This window comes from Syngnathoides biaculeatus, chromosome 14 (genome assembly GCF_019802595.1).
Source record: "Syngnathoides biaculeatus isolate LvHL_M chromosome 14, ASM1980259v1, whole genome shotgun sequence".
Lineage (NCBI taxonomy): Eukaryota > Metazoa > Chordata > Actinopteri > Syngnathiformes > Syngnathidae > Syngnathoides > Syngnathoides biaculeatus.
Window position 1 is genome coordinate 6,107,287 of NC_084653.1, and position 17,481 is coordinate 6,124,767.

General features: G+C 46.2%; 1 non-coding gene across 1 annotated transcript; it reads left to right on the forward strand.

The window, feature by feature from the left end:
* The first annotated feature begins 10,898 nt into the window (after positions 1–10,898).
* trnas-gcu (transfer RNA serine (anticodon GCU)) lies at positions 10,899–10,980 on the forward strand. Its single transcript has one exon. It is a non-coding gene; the product is annotated as a tRNA-Ser (tRNA).
* Positions 10,981–17,481: the final 6,501 nt, after the last annotated feature.

Genomic DNA, 17,481 nt, shown 5'->3' on the forward strand with positions numbered 1-17,481 from the left:
GTTTTTCCAATTTTTTTCCAAATGTGAATAATATGTGAATTATATTATTATGATATATTATGAATTATATGTGTAATAAATAAATGAATAAATAACATAACATAAAACATCTGAACCTTCTGGAGTATTCATACTATACATACACACTCAGATTTCCTCCCGCATCCCAAAAACATGCATTAATTGGAGATGAAATTGCTCCTTGGTGTGATAGTGAATGAGACATTCCTGTCTCCATGTGCCCTGTGATTGGCTGGCAACTAGTTCAGGGTGTACCCCGCCTCCTGCCCGTTGGCACGTGGGATAGCATCCAGCACTTCTGGGGCCCTTGTGAGGGTAAGCGGCTCAGAAGATGGATGGATGTTTCAGCCGTGTATAAAGAATCTCTAATGTCGGTTTTGTTGTTTGAATATACAGTACAATCTTTACTCAACTTTTGTGTCATGTGTCAGTTATACAATAAAGTTCAATTGGGAGTGACAATTACCTAATCTGATTATAATTAGAATGGTAAAAAATAAATAAATATACATATATATATATATATAATGGCCTGGTGGAACAGTGGAGCAATTGGTTATAGTGTTGGCCTCACAGGTTTGAGGACCGGGGTTCAAATCCTGTCCCGCCAGTACGGAGTTTCATGTTCTCCCTATGTCTGCATGGGTTTTCTCCGGGCACTCCGGTTTCCTCCCACATCCCCAAAACGTGCATAAATTGGAGACTCTAAATTGCCACTAGGTGTGATTGTGAGTGTGACTGTTCTCTGTCTCCATGTGCCCTGCGAGTGGCTAGCAACCAGTACAGGGCGTACCCTGCCTCCTGCCCGATGACAGTAGGGATTGGCTCCAGCACTCCCATGACCCTTGTGAGGATAAGCAGCTCAGGAAATCGATTTTTAGATAATGGTCTCTTCATATCATAGATTTTCACCAGTAAGTAATCCCCAATGAAAATAAAAGGTGTGCACAGTACTTAAAATGGTACATCAGAAAAGATTTAGCATGAGACGAGTACCCGACAAGCATTGGACAATCTGACTATGCTTGTGTGTGACACCATCTTTCTTCACTCCCATACAAACGTCATTGCCAGAGGTCAAACAAAGCAGCTTGTAAAACATACAGGATGACTTCCAGATCTGGGAGGAAACCACAACAACCTGTGTGCCCGTCTCATTCCTCAGGGCGTCTCTCACTCTGGCTCATTCTGGCCTGGGGAGCCCACACATGGAAAGTTGGCCTCTGTCACTGCAACGACTTGCAATTTAACAGAAGAGTCATCGTTCATGTGTTTCCCATGGCATTTCTTTAGGGGGGTGCTGCTAGGTGTGTGTGTCGTGTGTCATGAGTGAACTTTGAAAAAGCACTGATGTCATGTGTGACATCATGTTCACGACACACATCAAATAAACATTTAACAGAGGAGCTCACTGAACACATGGCAGGGATGTTAACATAGTACATAAACCAAATGAAGCCAGTGGTGGTCATGTAGTTTTTGGGCAGTGATGGGGTGACATTTTTGAGCTCTTGTCAAGGATGTAAAACCATCCAAAGCAGCATGAGACATGCACGTGATTGGGTGGCTTACAGTATGCAATGCAGGGGATAGAAGTGACTTAGGTGTGGTTGTGGGGCTCAAGAATTACACAAAACAGCAAACATTGTCATGGAAGATTGATGTTTGATTCCTAAATTGCCTAATAGTTTGAATTTTATGGCTGTTACGGAGATTCCTTTTTCTCAAATGATTATCTATTAAGAGGAAAATGCTTAGTTTCCTTAAAATTAAAAATATTCTGCTGCTTGTTATGATATTTTCAGCCGTGTGTGAACATAAATAGCAATTTACATCAAGATTTTGGTTACAAATTATCACAGTTTTTTTTGGCTTTTTTTTCAATAGCCCACATAAAGCCTTTTACCAGGGTTTGATCCTCATCATCCGATGTTAAAGTCGCATCTGTCACACTGTCATGGTCCTGGAGGTCCAGCCCTGGCTGTGCGGGTGGCCACGCTGATTGGGAGGCACACACCTGCGCCACATGTTGGTGATTGCCCCGGTGTATATAGGACCATGGAGACGACTGGTCCGGCGCCACATCGTCGCAACTCATGCCCCGTTCCTGCACTCCCGTATCTCTGATCGACAACCAACCAATCAATCAATCAATACAAAATCAAGCTGACAAAAGCCGTTCATATATATGTGGAAATAAATCCAAAAGAATTACTTCGTGGGATAACAGATATATCTTCTTTCTTTCAATTGTGTGTTTTAATTTTTTTGTGTAGACACCTTATATTATGTTTCTGATCACTGTTTTCACTCATTATTGTTTAAATACGGGCACAAGTTATACAATAGTTCAGATCAATGAGGAAATGTTATTGGCTCCTGGTTGTTAAGTGTCAGGATGTCACAGACTGATGTGGCCAAAATCAAACAATGCACACTTTTAATGCTGTATCATACAGGTCTTAGCGTAAGGGTAAGAAATAGAAGACTTGCTGAAGCATGCCACTTTTGAACATTTTTAACTGTCCTATAAGTATAAATAGAAGTTAAGCACAGACACCCCCCCACACACACACACACGCACACATACCAGACAATAAAGTCAAAAAATTACTCACTGTTTGATGAGACAGGATGTGTAGTGCATCAGTCCCCAACCTTGTTTGCACCATGGAGCCATTTCATGTAATGCAATATTTTGACACCCTGGCACTGAAACATTTAAAAACAAATGATTCAAAATACGAGTCACTGTTCCGCTGAACATAGCAGCTGTTGTAATCAATGGGAGCCTTGCGGTTGTTTTTCCTCAATGAGTTGGGCCCATCTTGAGTAATTGGAGACAACAACATCTGAAGTGCGTTACTTATGCGTAGTCATCATAGTTGACCTGAAACAGGAAAAATTGAGCTCGTTTCCTGTCAGGCAGTATGTCAGAGTATGTGTCTATAGTATACGATATGTAAACGTCTGGTTTCAACTATAGGTCATATTATAAATTTAATATCTGGTAGCTTTGACTCCCTGGAATTTCACAGCTATTCCAGTACTTTCCAACTGGGCTATTATCGTTTGGAACAAATTGTTGAACTACGTTTTGTCTTGAAATCATGACTGTATTTAGAACATGAACAGTCTGGACAATATGTCAAGTGTATTCGCAGTGGGTGTGATTTTTTTCTGGAGGGCGTGTGTACAATCATGACTGTCTTGAAGTGACGTCAAGTCACATGTTACACTGAAAAGGGTGAAATAGGGCTGGCTGCATTATGGAGGGCAGGGTAAACCGCCCCCTGTCCATAATTCCCTTCCTGACCACTAGGTAGAGTAATCTCTTTCCTTGGGTCCCAGCAACTGCATATGTCTGAGGTTGCAGCTGACTTTGTCATAAAATATAGAATTCATCCAGCGCTGTAGCCTATCCCAGCTGTCAAAGGGCAGGAGGCAGGGTACACCCTGAGCTGGTTGCGAGCCAATCGTAGGGCACATGGAGACAGACAACAGTAGCACTCACAATCACACCTACCTACCGACACATGATTTTTAGGATGTTTTAAATTTTAAAAAAGCCAGATAGAATGGACCCATCCGTTTTTTCACTATATGTCATGATGGTGTCGTATATGGATTTTTGGATCTCCCGTCATGAAAATCCTCTTGAGGCATTTGTGTTGGAGAAGAACCAGGAAGTTTTTTTACAGTTGCGGGGTCGAGTGTTTATATTGGTTTATACCTATTGTGTCGGCAAAAATGTTTTTTTCCTCGTGTTAGCCAAAATGCCAGCTCGTCATATTGCTGGATTTTGCTCAAACACTTGGAAGGATGGTTTCATTCTTCAGACTTTTCCAAAACACTCGGTTCATTGTGAAAAATGGATTGCACAGGTGCAAAGCACGAGAGCTGTGTGGGTCCTGTAGAGATTTGTGAGTTTGGACCCTGTACCTGTCCCCGATGCGGCATGCACCTGCCTCAATAAGCAGATGCGCACAGCGGTGCCTCATCCCAGTAATTACAGCTCACAGATATATGGCTACACATCCAGTCTGAGCCTGGGCCTGGATAGTACCTTTTCACTCCTTATCTGGTGTCGTTCATCTCCACGGCAACGCCTGGGTGAGGAGGATAGCGCCAGTTGCCGATTTTCTGCATACAAAGATCAAGGACAACCACCGGCTCCACAACACATCCTTGTCTGATTAGCAAATGGGCAACACTTTATTTGTTGATTAAATGTATCAGGTCATGTTTAAGCAAATAATGAAAGTGCAATAAAAGTAAAATGGTCTTCACTACCTTGAGGAGTGTCAGCATCCCTGATACGCGTAGTTGCGTCACTCCGCAGGGGCTGTCCTGCCGTCTCTTGTCTATTTTCAAAATGAGAGCAATGAGTGCGTCCAGGTCTGTGGGAAAGTCCACCGGGATCAGCTAGTCGTTTACCGTGGGGGACAGCCCCTGAAAAGATACATCTAGGAGTGCCCTGTCATTCCACAGGCTTTCAGCTGCAAGAATGCGGAAGTCGATTGTGTAGTCAGAGACCCGGCGCTTACCTTGCCGCAGCGTGATCAATGATTTCACCACTTCAGGGGATGCGAAGTGGAACACTTGCTCCATGGACTTCACGAAGGCCACCCACATCCGACACGTGTCCGCGTCGCGGCTCCACTCAGTAGTCACCCATGCTTCCGCACGTCCCATCAGGTGGGAAATGACGAACGGGAACTTGACTCTGTCCAAGGGAAAGGCAGCTTGCTGCAGCTCGAAGTGGAGCTCTCATTGGACAATGAAGGGTTTAATATTGCCAGAGTCCCTGGAAAACCGCTCTGGGTGGGAGAGAGCTGACCAGATGGCTCTCTGAGCGTCGGAGACCAGTGAGGGAGCTGGCTCGGAGGTACGTTAAACTGGCGCGGCACCTGCTGGATCTGGACTGACACTGGCTCCACTGGATGAGGATGCGAGCCGGCGTCAATACCTCCTGCAGCTGGCGGGCGACCATCTGGAGGGCTCCTTCAAGTCCGGCGAGACGGCAACCTTGGAGCTGGACAGCATGGTGCACAGGATCCGAGTCGGCTAGGGTCCATGTTATGGCCAGAACTCAGGGCTGAAACCAAATGTATGACTCAGGAGGCTTAGGAGCAGTTTGGGAAGCATCTTTATTCAGTTCAAGGTCAAAACACAGGCAGGCAGTCCACGGAGGCAGCAGTAGCAGAATCGGCGGGCATGAGAGACAAGTCAGAAATGAGGCGGGGTTCGGTACATAGGGTAGCAAGACCAATAACATGGAGTTGCAGGAACGTGACATAAGTACAACGATTTGGCAATGCCCAGACTGCACGTGTAGCCAATAGCTGTGAGCTGTAATTACCAGGATGAGGCACCGCTGTGCGCATCTGCTGATTGAGGCAGGTGCATGCCGCATCGGGGACAGGTACACTCATGACAGGGACCGGCACGGCCATGACACCTACCTATCATTTAGGACTGAAGACTATTTTACTTTTATTGCACTTTCATTATTTGCTTAAGTATGACCTTATACATTTAATTAACAGATAAAGTGTTATCCATTTGCTAATCAGACAAAAACCGGCTAGTGGCATCCTCCTCACCCAGGTGTTGCCATGGAGACGAATGACACCAGATAAGGAGTGAAAAGGTACTATCCCGGCCCAGGCCCAGACTGCGGGGGGCAGCCACTTTTACCATGGACCCATACATATAAAAACCTTGTGTTTCCAGGCAGCTTTCGTGTTCGTCTTGGGATATCCTGCCAGAAGACACACCTTCTCGTGTGCAGCTGATACCTAGATAAGACCCAGATGTCTGGATTGCACATTCCTTTGTAATAAATCTTTTTGGTGTTAACTTTGTCTAATCATTGGTCATATCTTCCTCGATCCATGAACACGCGGAGGGTCCAAACTCACAAATCTCTACAGGACCCACACAGCTCTCGTGCTTTGCACCTATGCCTGTTACCTGTCAAAGCCGAGGGAAGAGAGTTGTGGGAGTATTCCACCGAGCCGAGCTGCCGACTCCATGAGCCGGGGTCGCGGGAGGCCAGGCAACGGAGATCGCTTTCCATGTCCTGATTGACTTGTTCGGTCTGGCCAGTGGACTCTGGGCGCTGACCCGAGGAGAGACTGGCCCCTATTAGCGAGCAAAGCTCCCTCCAAAATCATCAAACGAACTGGGGTCCCCAGTCTGGCAAGTCGTGATACTGGAACACTATGTCCAAAAGAAGCTCGGCGGTCTGCTTGGCGGAGGGGATATTCAGCAGCGGGATGAAGTGAACCATTTTTGATAACCAATCCATGATTGAAAGCACGGCGGAAGGCCTTGTGAAGGTGGAAGACCGGACCCAAAATCTCGGGAGATGTGGGACCATGGACGTCGAGGATTGGGCAGCGGATGAAGCTCTCCCACGGGTCGTTGCCAGGAGGGTTTGTTTTCAGCACAACCTGGGTAGGACTTGACATATTCTTTTACGTCTTTTTTGATGTTCGGCCACCAAAAGTGCTGTTCAACCACCGGCCCTGTCTTGGCCATGCCCGGGTGACACACGGTGACCAGTCAATCACATTCCCCATCAGAGGAGGCACGACATACAATCTGTTGGCAGGGCAACCTGACGGACTGGAGGAGTCTTTAAGTGCTTCTTTCACTTGGAACTGAATCTCCCAAGTGAAGGTCGACACGAAGCAGGTGTCCGGAAGAACCAGGGTGTGATCGGGTTTGCGGCTCTCCTCCTTGTATATCCCCATTTTTGGACCCCGGCCAGTAGGACATAATGAAGTGGAACCCAGAACCCGGGCGTTCAGCCTCTTGGCGGTTTTTAAATATTCAAGGTTTTTATGGTCTGTCAGCACTAGGAAAGGGACGTGAGTCAATTCCAACCAGTGTCTCCACTTCGCCATGGCCGTCTTGACAGCGAGCAACTCCGGGTCTCCGATATCATAGTTCCGTTCCGCCGGAGTCAGCCTCTTGGAGAGGCAAGTGCAGGGGTAAAGTCTTCCATCCCTGGAACTCTTCTGAGAGAGGACCGCCCCGATTCCGGAATCTGATACGTCCATCTCGACAATAAACTGCCTATCAGGGTCAGGTAGGATGAGGACCAGGGCTGACGTGGAGACGGATTGAGCTTGCTGAAAGCCACCTGTTATGCCGCATCCTAGTCAAAGGCACTGCAGGGAGAGGGGGCAGCTTTGGTGCTAAAATTCTGAATAAACTTGCGATAAAAGTTGGAAAACCCAATGAATCCCTGTACCTCTTTGCGATTCGTGGGAGTGGGCCACTGAAGGACGGCCTCAACCTTGCCGAGATCCATACGGATTTCCCCCTCTGCAAGGATAAAACCCAGGAATGAGATGGAGGGTTGGTGGAATTCACATTTCTTTGCCTTCACATACAGATCGTGCCGCAATAGCTGCTGCAGCACCGACTGGACGTACCTGATATGAGAATTTTCGTCCGGAGAAAAAAATCAGAATGTCGTCAAGATACACAAAAACATGCTTATTGAGCATCTCCCGCAGGACGTCATTGACGAAGTTCTGGAACATCGCTGGTGCATTCGTCAGTCTAAAAGGAACCACCAGATACTCATAATGCCCCGTGGGTTTGTTAAAGGCAGTTTTCCATTTGTTTCCCTCCCTAATGCGCACCAGGTGGTACGCTTTAGTAAATACCCTGGCTCCCTTCAGCAGCTCGAAGGCCATGGCGATTAGGGAAAGAGGGTACCAGTTTTTTACAGTGATGTCATTCAGCCCCTGGTAGTCAATGCAGGGACGCAGGGATTTATCCTTTTCTTTACGAAGCAGAAGCCCGTTCCGGCGGGTGATGATGAGGGTCTGATGAGACCCGCCGCGAGCGACTCCTCCACATAGTCCCTCATGGCTTGGTGTTCAGGGCCTGAAAGAGAAAAGAGTCTGCCCCGCGAAGGTGAGGTGCTGGGCAGTAAATCAATAGTCCAGTCATACGGCCGGTGAGGCAGGAGGGACTTAGCCTTAGCTTCAGAAAACGCCTCCTCCAGATCCGAGTAGAAGTCAGGGACCAAGGTTAAATCCGGCTCCTGTGGAGATTCCCACGGAGGTTCCGAAGCGACCTGCGAGCCCTCCTTATCAGGGGATGCGAAGCATGCGCCTCCGCATTTCGAACCCCACGGCTTGATTTGTCCAGATGGCCAGTCAATGAGAGGGTTATGTTGCCTGAGCCAGGGACTCTGCAAGATGATGTCACTGCTTCGTGAATCAAACACGTGAAAACTCAAAACATTCAGTGTGTGCGTCTGGGAACGTCATGTTTAAACTCTGAGTGCGGTGAGTAATCTGGCACAAAAACCTGCCATTGGCTGCATAAGCGCGTCGGAGATCCTGTGTTCTAAAAGGCTCTAAACCCAATAAGTCAGTTACTCGCGGGTTCAGGAGATTGGTGTCAGACCCGGAGTCAATGAATGCTGTAGCCGTGTGTGAACGTTCTCCTGCGCTTAAAGTCACCTGAAGCAGGGACTGCCTCAGGGTGTCCGTGGTGTAATTCAGACTCACCATTGTGGATACCCTGAGTGTGAGTCATACTGGTTTGACTGAGCAGCGAGCCACGAGGTGCCCCAGCCATCAACAGTAATAACAGCGACCCTCTCGCTGGCGTCGTTGTCATTCCTCCGGGGAGCCGTGAACCCCCTAAATTTGCATGGGCTCCGTTTTTAGAGCCTGAAATGGTTGTCGGACGGTCTGTGATGCAAAGCTCCATTGGACGTCCGGCTGTAGCGCATCGACCTGCCCCTACATTGCGAGCCTCTGGTCGACCCTCAGGGCTAGGGTGATGAGCAAGTCCAGGTCCATGGGCAGTTCCACTGTGACGAGATGATTTTGGAAAACCTGCGTCATTGCACATACACACAGGAGGTCCAGGAGCGGCAGGTTTCGGGAACGCGGCACCATTCAGCTCTGTCTAGGCCTCTGCTCTCCCTGTCAGGTGGAATATCACAAATGCTATCCAGGAGCGGTCAGTGGGGTGTGGCGGCGGCTGTCAGCGGAGTGGCATCGGCTGCACTGGACATGGATGCAAAACACGCGTCCTTCCGAGCATACGAGTATATTTCCTGTAACTGGTGATTAGTTGCCTGGAGAGTGGCTTCCTGCTCAGCGATACATCTGTCCTGGAGCTGCAGGGACTGGCAGAACGCAGCTGAGACGGCCGGGTCCATGTTTTGACCAAATCGTTCTGTCACGACCAGAACAAGGGGTTGGACCCAAACGCACGACTAGGCAGACGCAGAGGCAGTTCGAGAAGAGTGTTTATTTGGTCCAGTGTCGGGGATCAGGCAAGCAGTCAACGGGAGCAGCAGTAACAAGAATATCAGGCATAGGAGGCAGGTCAGTGGGCAGGGAGGAGTCGGTATATGGGAAATCAGGAAGAGGATTACTAGAGTGCGGGAACGAGGCATGAAGCAACAATCTGGCAAAGGCCAGACCGTACGTGTGGTTCTATATAACTGGGATGTAATTACTACAGATGAGGCGTAGGTGTGGGCCTCCGCCGATTGCGGCAGGTGCGTGCTGCCTCGGGGACCGGTACAGCCAGGACAGGGACTGGCAGGGCCATGACACCCTCTCCCCCTCATTGCCACGGCCTTCGAATTGCTGAAGGGAGAAAGATTTTTACCAAGCTGGACTTGAGGAATGCATACCACCTGGTGAGTTTAAGGGAGGGGGATGAGTGGAAGACTGCTTTCAACATGCCCACGGGACACTATGAATGCTGGGTGATGCCCTTCGGACTCCCGAATGCACCAGGCGTATTTCAGAATTTCGTCAATGACATCTTGCGCAGCTTAAAATATATATGTTTTTGTCTACCTAGATGACAGCCTGACTTTTTCCACGGACAAAAAAATGCCATGTTAGACACATTCGTGTGGTGTTACAGCAGCTGTTGCATCACGACCTGTATGTCAAGGCTCAACAGTGTTGGTTTCACCAACCCTCCATGTCATTCTTGCGCCTTTTTCTTGGCAGAGGGGGAGATACCCATGGATCCCTGCAAGGTTGAGGCTGTCCTTCATTGGCCCACTCCTACTACTCGCAAGGAAGTACAGATGTTTATCGGGTTTGCCAACTTCTACTGCAAATTAATTTGAAACTTTAGTACCTTGGCAGCCCCATTGCATGCGTTAACCCTACCCCACAGTTCATTCATCTGGAATCCAGCCTGCCAGGCGGCCTTTCGTAACCTCAAGGCCAGCTTTATTTCAGCTCCGGTCCTCACCTTGCCTGATCCTGATAGGCAGTTTGTCGTCGAGGCGATTGGGTTAGGGGCGGTTATCTCACAGAGAAATCCCAAAGAACAGAAGACTACACCCCTGCACATTCGTTTCCAAAAAGCTAAGTCCGGTGGAACGAAATTATAATATTGGAGACCACGAACTGCTAGCAGTCAAGACAGCCATGTCGGAATGGTGGATAGGTGGGCACTCTTTTTTATGCGGTTCTGCTTTGTGATGACCTATCGGCCGGGGACAAAGGACGGGAAACCGATGAGCTGTCGTGTATGCATGATGTGCATGATGGTGAGAGAGCCAAGTCCGACCACGCCCCTGTCCTCCCTGACGCTTATTTCATCACAGTCTTCACCTGGGAAATCGAAACACAAGTTAAAGATGCGGTTAAGGATCCTCTCAGCCCTGAATTCTGCCACAATTACAGGATGTATATCAAGGGGAAGGGTAATTGACTGGGCGTGGCAAACAAACCTTCCCAGCAACACCCCACAGGGGAGTTACACCCTCTGCTCGATGCCGATGACAAAAATAATTTCAAGGGGTTTTCACGGACTGTCACATTGAGTAGTTGAATACATGTCTGTTGCCACTGCAATACGCAGACGAGGTGGCCGAGTGGTTAAGGCGATGGACTGCTAATCCATTGTGCTCTGCACGCGTGGGTTCGAATCCCATCCTCGTCGATGGTTTTGTTTATTGCCAGTGCTATGAAAATTATGTTTTTTTTGTTTATTCTAGAACTTTATATCGTTTATATCATTGCACATTAGACTGCAGTATTCTAATTTTAAATCACAATGGTACTTGTAGAGGTTCAGACTGTCCACAGGATGGAAGCAGAAGCCAATAATTGAAAGCAAGCGGATTCCTTTTTCTAATCGCCCATGTTGGACAGGTCGATGTACCCATTATATGGACATTGAAACTAAGTCGTAAGTTGTTCATTCCTCAAACAATTTGAATTACGTTTACGTTTTTGACAATCAATATTAAATATCAATATCAAAACACAACACTTGTTTTTTCCCCCCTACATAAGTGTATTCCCAGTTCTTTGTAACTGAACGACGTTTTGAGGAACCGTATGCTGCACAATCTGCCGGTATCCTGGCTCTCCACACTGACGACTTTGACCCTTCTCGCTTCGCGTTACCTTAGGCACACAGCTATTTTAGGGTGTGTATCTACTTATTTATACCTGTTCTTTAACTTGGGTGCAACGCATGACGGGTATTTCGTAGTCGTGTTACATGACTCCCTGTGGTAACCCCAGAAGTAGCAGGCCCTGGGTCACGTTAACATTAACAACAACAACAACAACATGAATGGACTTGCTTGATGATGATATTCATTTGAGGGGAGCCGAACAAAGCTCGTGATTGAGGCAACTCCTAAACAATGACAGCAGCCGCATTCAGCACTGGGAGGTGAAAAACACGCTGACTCACAGTGTTGTTTTTTTCTGGATGCTTTTTAGGAAGCAGGCTTTTTGTAAACACTTTCATAGGTGACTGAAGAATGTGTGTGTCTACATCATCCCAGTATAGCCATGTAACAAATTCGCGGGATTTACTTTTTTCTTTTCTTAAATTTTTTTTGGCAGTCATTATAATACATGGGAAAGGAGTGGCAATTCTTTCGTGTTGATGGGTGTGCCAACTTTTGAAAATTTCGGTAAAGACTTTCCGGTCCGTGTTAGGTGTGTTAAGCAGTATATGTTTAATTTTTGTCCAATTAGATTTCTACCTCTTTATGTGGCATTCTCTTCCAATCTGCCTATGCAGAATCAGCCCTGCAAAAAAAAAAAAAATTCTCTAGAAATCTATAGAATTTGTACAGAACAACTTGTTCTATAGAACGTTGGCTGTGATTTTCACAGAATAGAATTTCTGTAGAAATTTTATAGGACCTGGGTCCTAAAGTTCTATAGTTCTTTAGAAATGTTGTAAAGAACATTTTTAGCAGGCAGTAGTCTTGTTTGTTGTAATTTAAAGACCTCCAAAACTAAAAAACACGTTTCATTTACAAGTATGCTAAATATATTTGAAAATAAGTCCTAAAATGATTCTGCAAATACTGGAGAACAGTATAGTTTGAGATAGGGTTGACAACTTTATCACCAAGATGTTTTTGATTCTGTGGGCAGAACAAAAGTATTGTCATGAAATCACAAGGATGAAGACCTGCCATTGAATTCTTCTCTTTCTTTCGGCTTGTCCCATTAGGGGTCGCCACAGCGTGTCATCTTTTTCCATCTAAGCCTATCTCGTGCATCTTCCTCTCTCACACCCACTGTCCTCACGTCTTCCCTCACAACATCTATCAACCTTTTCTTTTGTCTTCCTCTCACTCTTGCCTGGCAGCTCCATCCTCAGCACCCTTCTACCAATATACTCAATCTCTCGCTTCTGAACATGTCAAAACCATGTAAGTCTGCTCTCTAACCTTGTCTCCAAAACATCCAACTTTTGAGCTCATTTCAAATCCTACCAACCTGTTCACACCAATAGAGGACCTCAGCATCTTAATTTCTGCTACCTCCAGCTCTGCTTCCTCTTGTGTTTTCACTCCCACCATCTCTAATCCATACATCATGGCCGGCGTCGCCACTGTTTTGTAAACTTTGCCCTTCATCCTCGTGGATACTATTCTGCCACATAGAACACCAGACACCTTCCGCCCACTGTTCCATCCCGCTTGGACCCGTTTCTTCACTTCCTTACCACACTTACCATTGCCCTGGATTGTTGACCCCACGTATTTGATGTTGTCCACCCTCGCTATCTCTTCTCCCTGGAGCTTCACACTTCCTCCTCTGTCCCTTTCATTCACGCACATATATTCTTTTTTTACTTTGGCTAATCTTCATTCCTCTCCTATCCAGTGCGTACCTCCATCTTTCTAATTGTTCGTCTGCCTGCTCCCTGCTTTCATTGCATATCACAATATCATCTGCGAACATCATGGTCCAAGGGGATTCCAGTCTAACCTCATCTGTCAGCCTATCCATTACCACTGCAAACAGGAAGGGGCTCAGACCTGATCCCTGATGCAGTCCCACCTCCACCTTAAATTCCTCTGTCACACCTAAGGCACACCTCACCATTGTTCTGCTGCCATCATACATGAGCTCCATCCTCAGCATCCTTCTACCAATATACTCACTCTCTCGCCTCTGAACATGTCCAAACCATCGAAGTCTGCTCTCTCGAATCTTGTCTCCAAAACATCCAACTTTGGCTGTCCCTCTAATGAGCTCATTTCTAATCCTATCCAACCTGGTCACTCCGAGTGAGAACCTCAACATCTTCATTTCTGCCACCTCCATTTCTGCTTCCTGTTGTTTCTTCAGTGCCACCGTCTCTAATCCGTACATCATGGCCGGCCTCACCACTGTTTTGTAAACTTTGCCCTTCATCCTAGCAGAGACTCTTCTGTCACATAACACACCAGACACCTTTCGCCAGCTGTTCCAACCTGCTTGGACCCGTTTCTTCACTTCCTTACCACACTCACCATTGCTCTGGATTGTTGACCCTAAATATTTGAAGTCGTCCACCCTCGCTATCTCTTCTCCCTGTAGCCTCACTCTTCCCCCTCCACTTTTCTCATGCACGCACATATATTCTGTTTTACTTCGGCTAATCTTCATTCCTCTCCTTTCCAGTGCATGTCTCCATCTTTCCAATTGTTCCTCTGCATGCTCCCTGCTTTCACTGCAAATCACAATATCTGCGAACATCATGGTCCAAGGGGATTCCAGTCTAACCTCATCTGTCAGCCTATCCATTACCACTGCAAACACGAAGGGGCTCAGAGCTGATCCCTGATGCAGTCTCACCTCCACCTTAAATTCCTCTGTCACACCTAAGGCACACCTCACCATTTTTCTGCTGCCATCATACATGTCCAGTACTATTTTAACATACTTCTCCGCCACACCAGACTTGCGCATGCAGTACTACAGTTCCTCTATTGGTACTGTTTCCTGGGCTTTTCCTAGGTCTACAAAGACACAATGTAGCTCCTTCTGACCTTCTCTGTACTTTTCCACGAGCATCCTCAAGGCAAATGCATCTGTGGTACGCTTTCTAGGCATGAAACCATACTGTTGCTCGCAGATACTTACTTCTGTCCTGAGTCTAGCCTCCACTCCTCTTTCCCATAACTTCATTGTGTGGCTCATCATCTTTATTCCTCGATAGTTTCCACAGCTCTGAATATCGACTTTGTTCTTAAAAATGGGGACCAGCACACTTTTCCTCCATTCTTCTGGCATCTTCTCTCCCGCTCGTGTTCAATTGAATAAGTTGGTCAAAAACTCCACAGCCACCTCACCAAATTTCTTGCATAGTTCCACTGGTATATCATCAGGTCTAACTATCTTTCCATTTTTCATTCTGTTCATTGCCTTTTTAACTTCTCCCTTACTAATCATTGCCACTTCTGGGTCATTCACGCTTGCCTCTTCTACTCTACCTTCTCTCCCATTTTCTTTATTCATTAACTTCTCAAAGTACTCTTTCCATCTACTGAGCACACTACTGGCACCAGTCAACATATTTCCATCGCTATGCTGCACCTTTACTTGCGGCACATCCTTCCCATCTCTATCCCTCTGTCCTTTTCTCCTTCTTTTGTATCTAACCTGGAGTACATGTCGTCATATGCCTCTTGTTTAGCCTTCGTCATCTCTACCTTTGCCCTACTGCGGATCTCAATGTATTCTTAAGTGTCTCCCCTCAGTCCTCTCCGTGTCCCACTTCTTCTTCTTCACTAATCTCTTTTCTTGGATGACTTCTGTATTTTGGGGTTTCACCACCAAGTCTCCTCCCCTTTCCTACCAGAAGACACCCCAAATACTCTCCTGCCTGCCTCTCTGAATACCTTGGCATTAGTATTCCAGTCTTCTGGGAGCTCTTCCTGACCATCTAGAGCCTGTCTCACCTCTTTTCAAAAGGCCACAGAACATTCTTCCTTTCTCAACTTCCACCACCTGATCTCTGCTCTACCTTTGTCTTCTTAATCTTGCTACCCGCTACCAGAGTCATCCTCCACACCACCATCTTATGCTGTTGAGCCACACTCTCCCACACCACGACCTTACAATATGTAACCTCCTACAAATTACATTGTCTGTATAAAATATAATCCACCTGCGTGCTTCTACCTCTGCCCTTGTCGGTCACTCTGTGTTCCTGTTTCTTCTGAAAATAAGTGTTCACCACTGCCAATTCCATCCTTTTTGCGAAGTCCAACACCATCTGCCCCTCTAAGTTCCTTTGCTGAATTCCGTACTGACCCATCACTTCTTCATAACCCCAGTTTCCTTCACCAACATGTCCATTGAAATCTGCACCAATCACAACTCTCTCTCTTTCTCTGGGATGCTCAGGACTACTACGTCTAGTTCCTTCCAGTATTTCTCTTTCAACTCGAGGTCACATCATATCTGTGGGGCATAGCCGCTAATCCTATTATACATAACACCCTCAATTTCAAATTTCATCTTCATCACTCAATCTGATACTCTTTTCACCTCCAAAACGTTCTTAGCCAGCTCTTCCTTTAAAATAACCTCTACTCCATGATAAAATAATTTAAAACTTGCACCTAAACTTCTAGACTTACTCCCTTTCCACTTGCTCTCTTGGATGCGCAATATATGACCCTTTCTTCTAATCATCATGTCAATTAACTCCTGAGCTTTTCCTGTCATAGTCCCAACATTCAAAGTTCCCAAGACAGCTGTAGGTTTTGTGCATTCCACTTCTTCTTCTGCCGACTAAGCCACTTTCCTCCTCTTTTTTGTCATCAACCTGCATTATCTAAATTTCTACCTACGCCTTGTCGTTTAACATTTCCGGGTGCGGGTGTAGGACGTCTGGGCCACGGCCTGTTGTAGAATTCGTATGATGAACGCTCATATATGTTTGGCACAGTTTTACGCTGGATGCCCTTCCTGACGCAACACTCTGCATTTATCCGGGCTTGGGACCAGTTGACAGGTATTGTGCTGCGCAACAGGGTGCAGATAGTCAAAAAGAAGAAGCAATCAAATAAACAAAGTCAGCATCTAAGATACACAATTCACATACTGTCTGATCTATGTTAAAGTTAAGGTCAAATGAAAGCAATCACATAACCACAGTCAGCACATAAGGTTCACAATTTACATACTATCTGTGTGAAAATACAAAGGATGTGGTTATTTAAAAAGATAAGTGGATAGAAGGGATTCAAACTACAATGGCCCTTACTCTAGTAGTTGAAGGTTGAGTCCACATTCGATGTTTGGTCCTCGTTGTATACTGTACGTAGATAATGTTGTTCGCGTGCTAGGCTAACTTAGGGCGAGCAGCTTCAACACGAACGATACGGCACCAATTTGGGTACTAAGATGTACTAAGATAAGACTTGTTAAATTTCCCATAAGTCCTCATGGCCCTTGTCGTACAAGTTATGAAGTTACTCACGTTCGATCTTTTTTCATCATCCACGAATTAATCACAAACGTGTCTCTTTGTTAGCAAGCTAAGTTAAGGAATACTTGGCCCATAAGCAAGTATAAGTTGGTGTTTCCACTCACCCAACTTATGAGTACTCACTATCCTCGTTGTATACGTTACGTAGATTTTGCAGGACATGCCGAAACTTGCGTTGGATGTTTTCTTACTCAGTAAATATTAGAAAACAGACCAGTTTTATTGTTAGCAGTCTAAGCTAGGCTAACTTAGCTGAGTAGCTTCGACGCAAATGATAAAGCTCCAATTTGGTTATTAAGATTGCTCAGATGGTGATTTTAGTCTACTGAAGTCATCGCCAGGAGCGTCCCATAGGAGCTCCCATGTCGAGTATTCACAACATCCATCCATCCATTTTCTTTGTCGCTTATCCTCATGAGGGTTCTGAAGATTTTCACTTCCTTCCCTGATGTGTAACTTGTTTTTTGTTATTTGCACTATGTGTCTTGCCGTCTACCTCCATGAGTTGTATTGCAAGGTAGAACCCCCCCAGCCAGGCCCACAGCAGTAAGAAAAACCCAATAATGTCAAAATTTGTCAGATCCCTGATGGGTTGGTGACGACAAGCAAAGTTTGGATAGCAAACTCCACAGTAGTTATGTACACGTTAATGCATTTAATAAAGATAAGGGTTTGGGGTGGTGATGGCTCTTGGGGAAA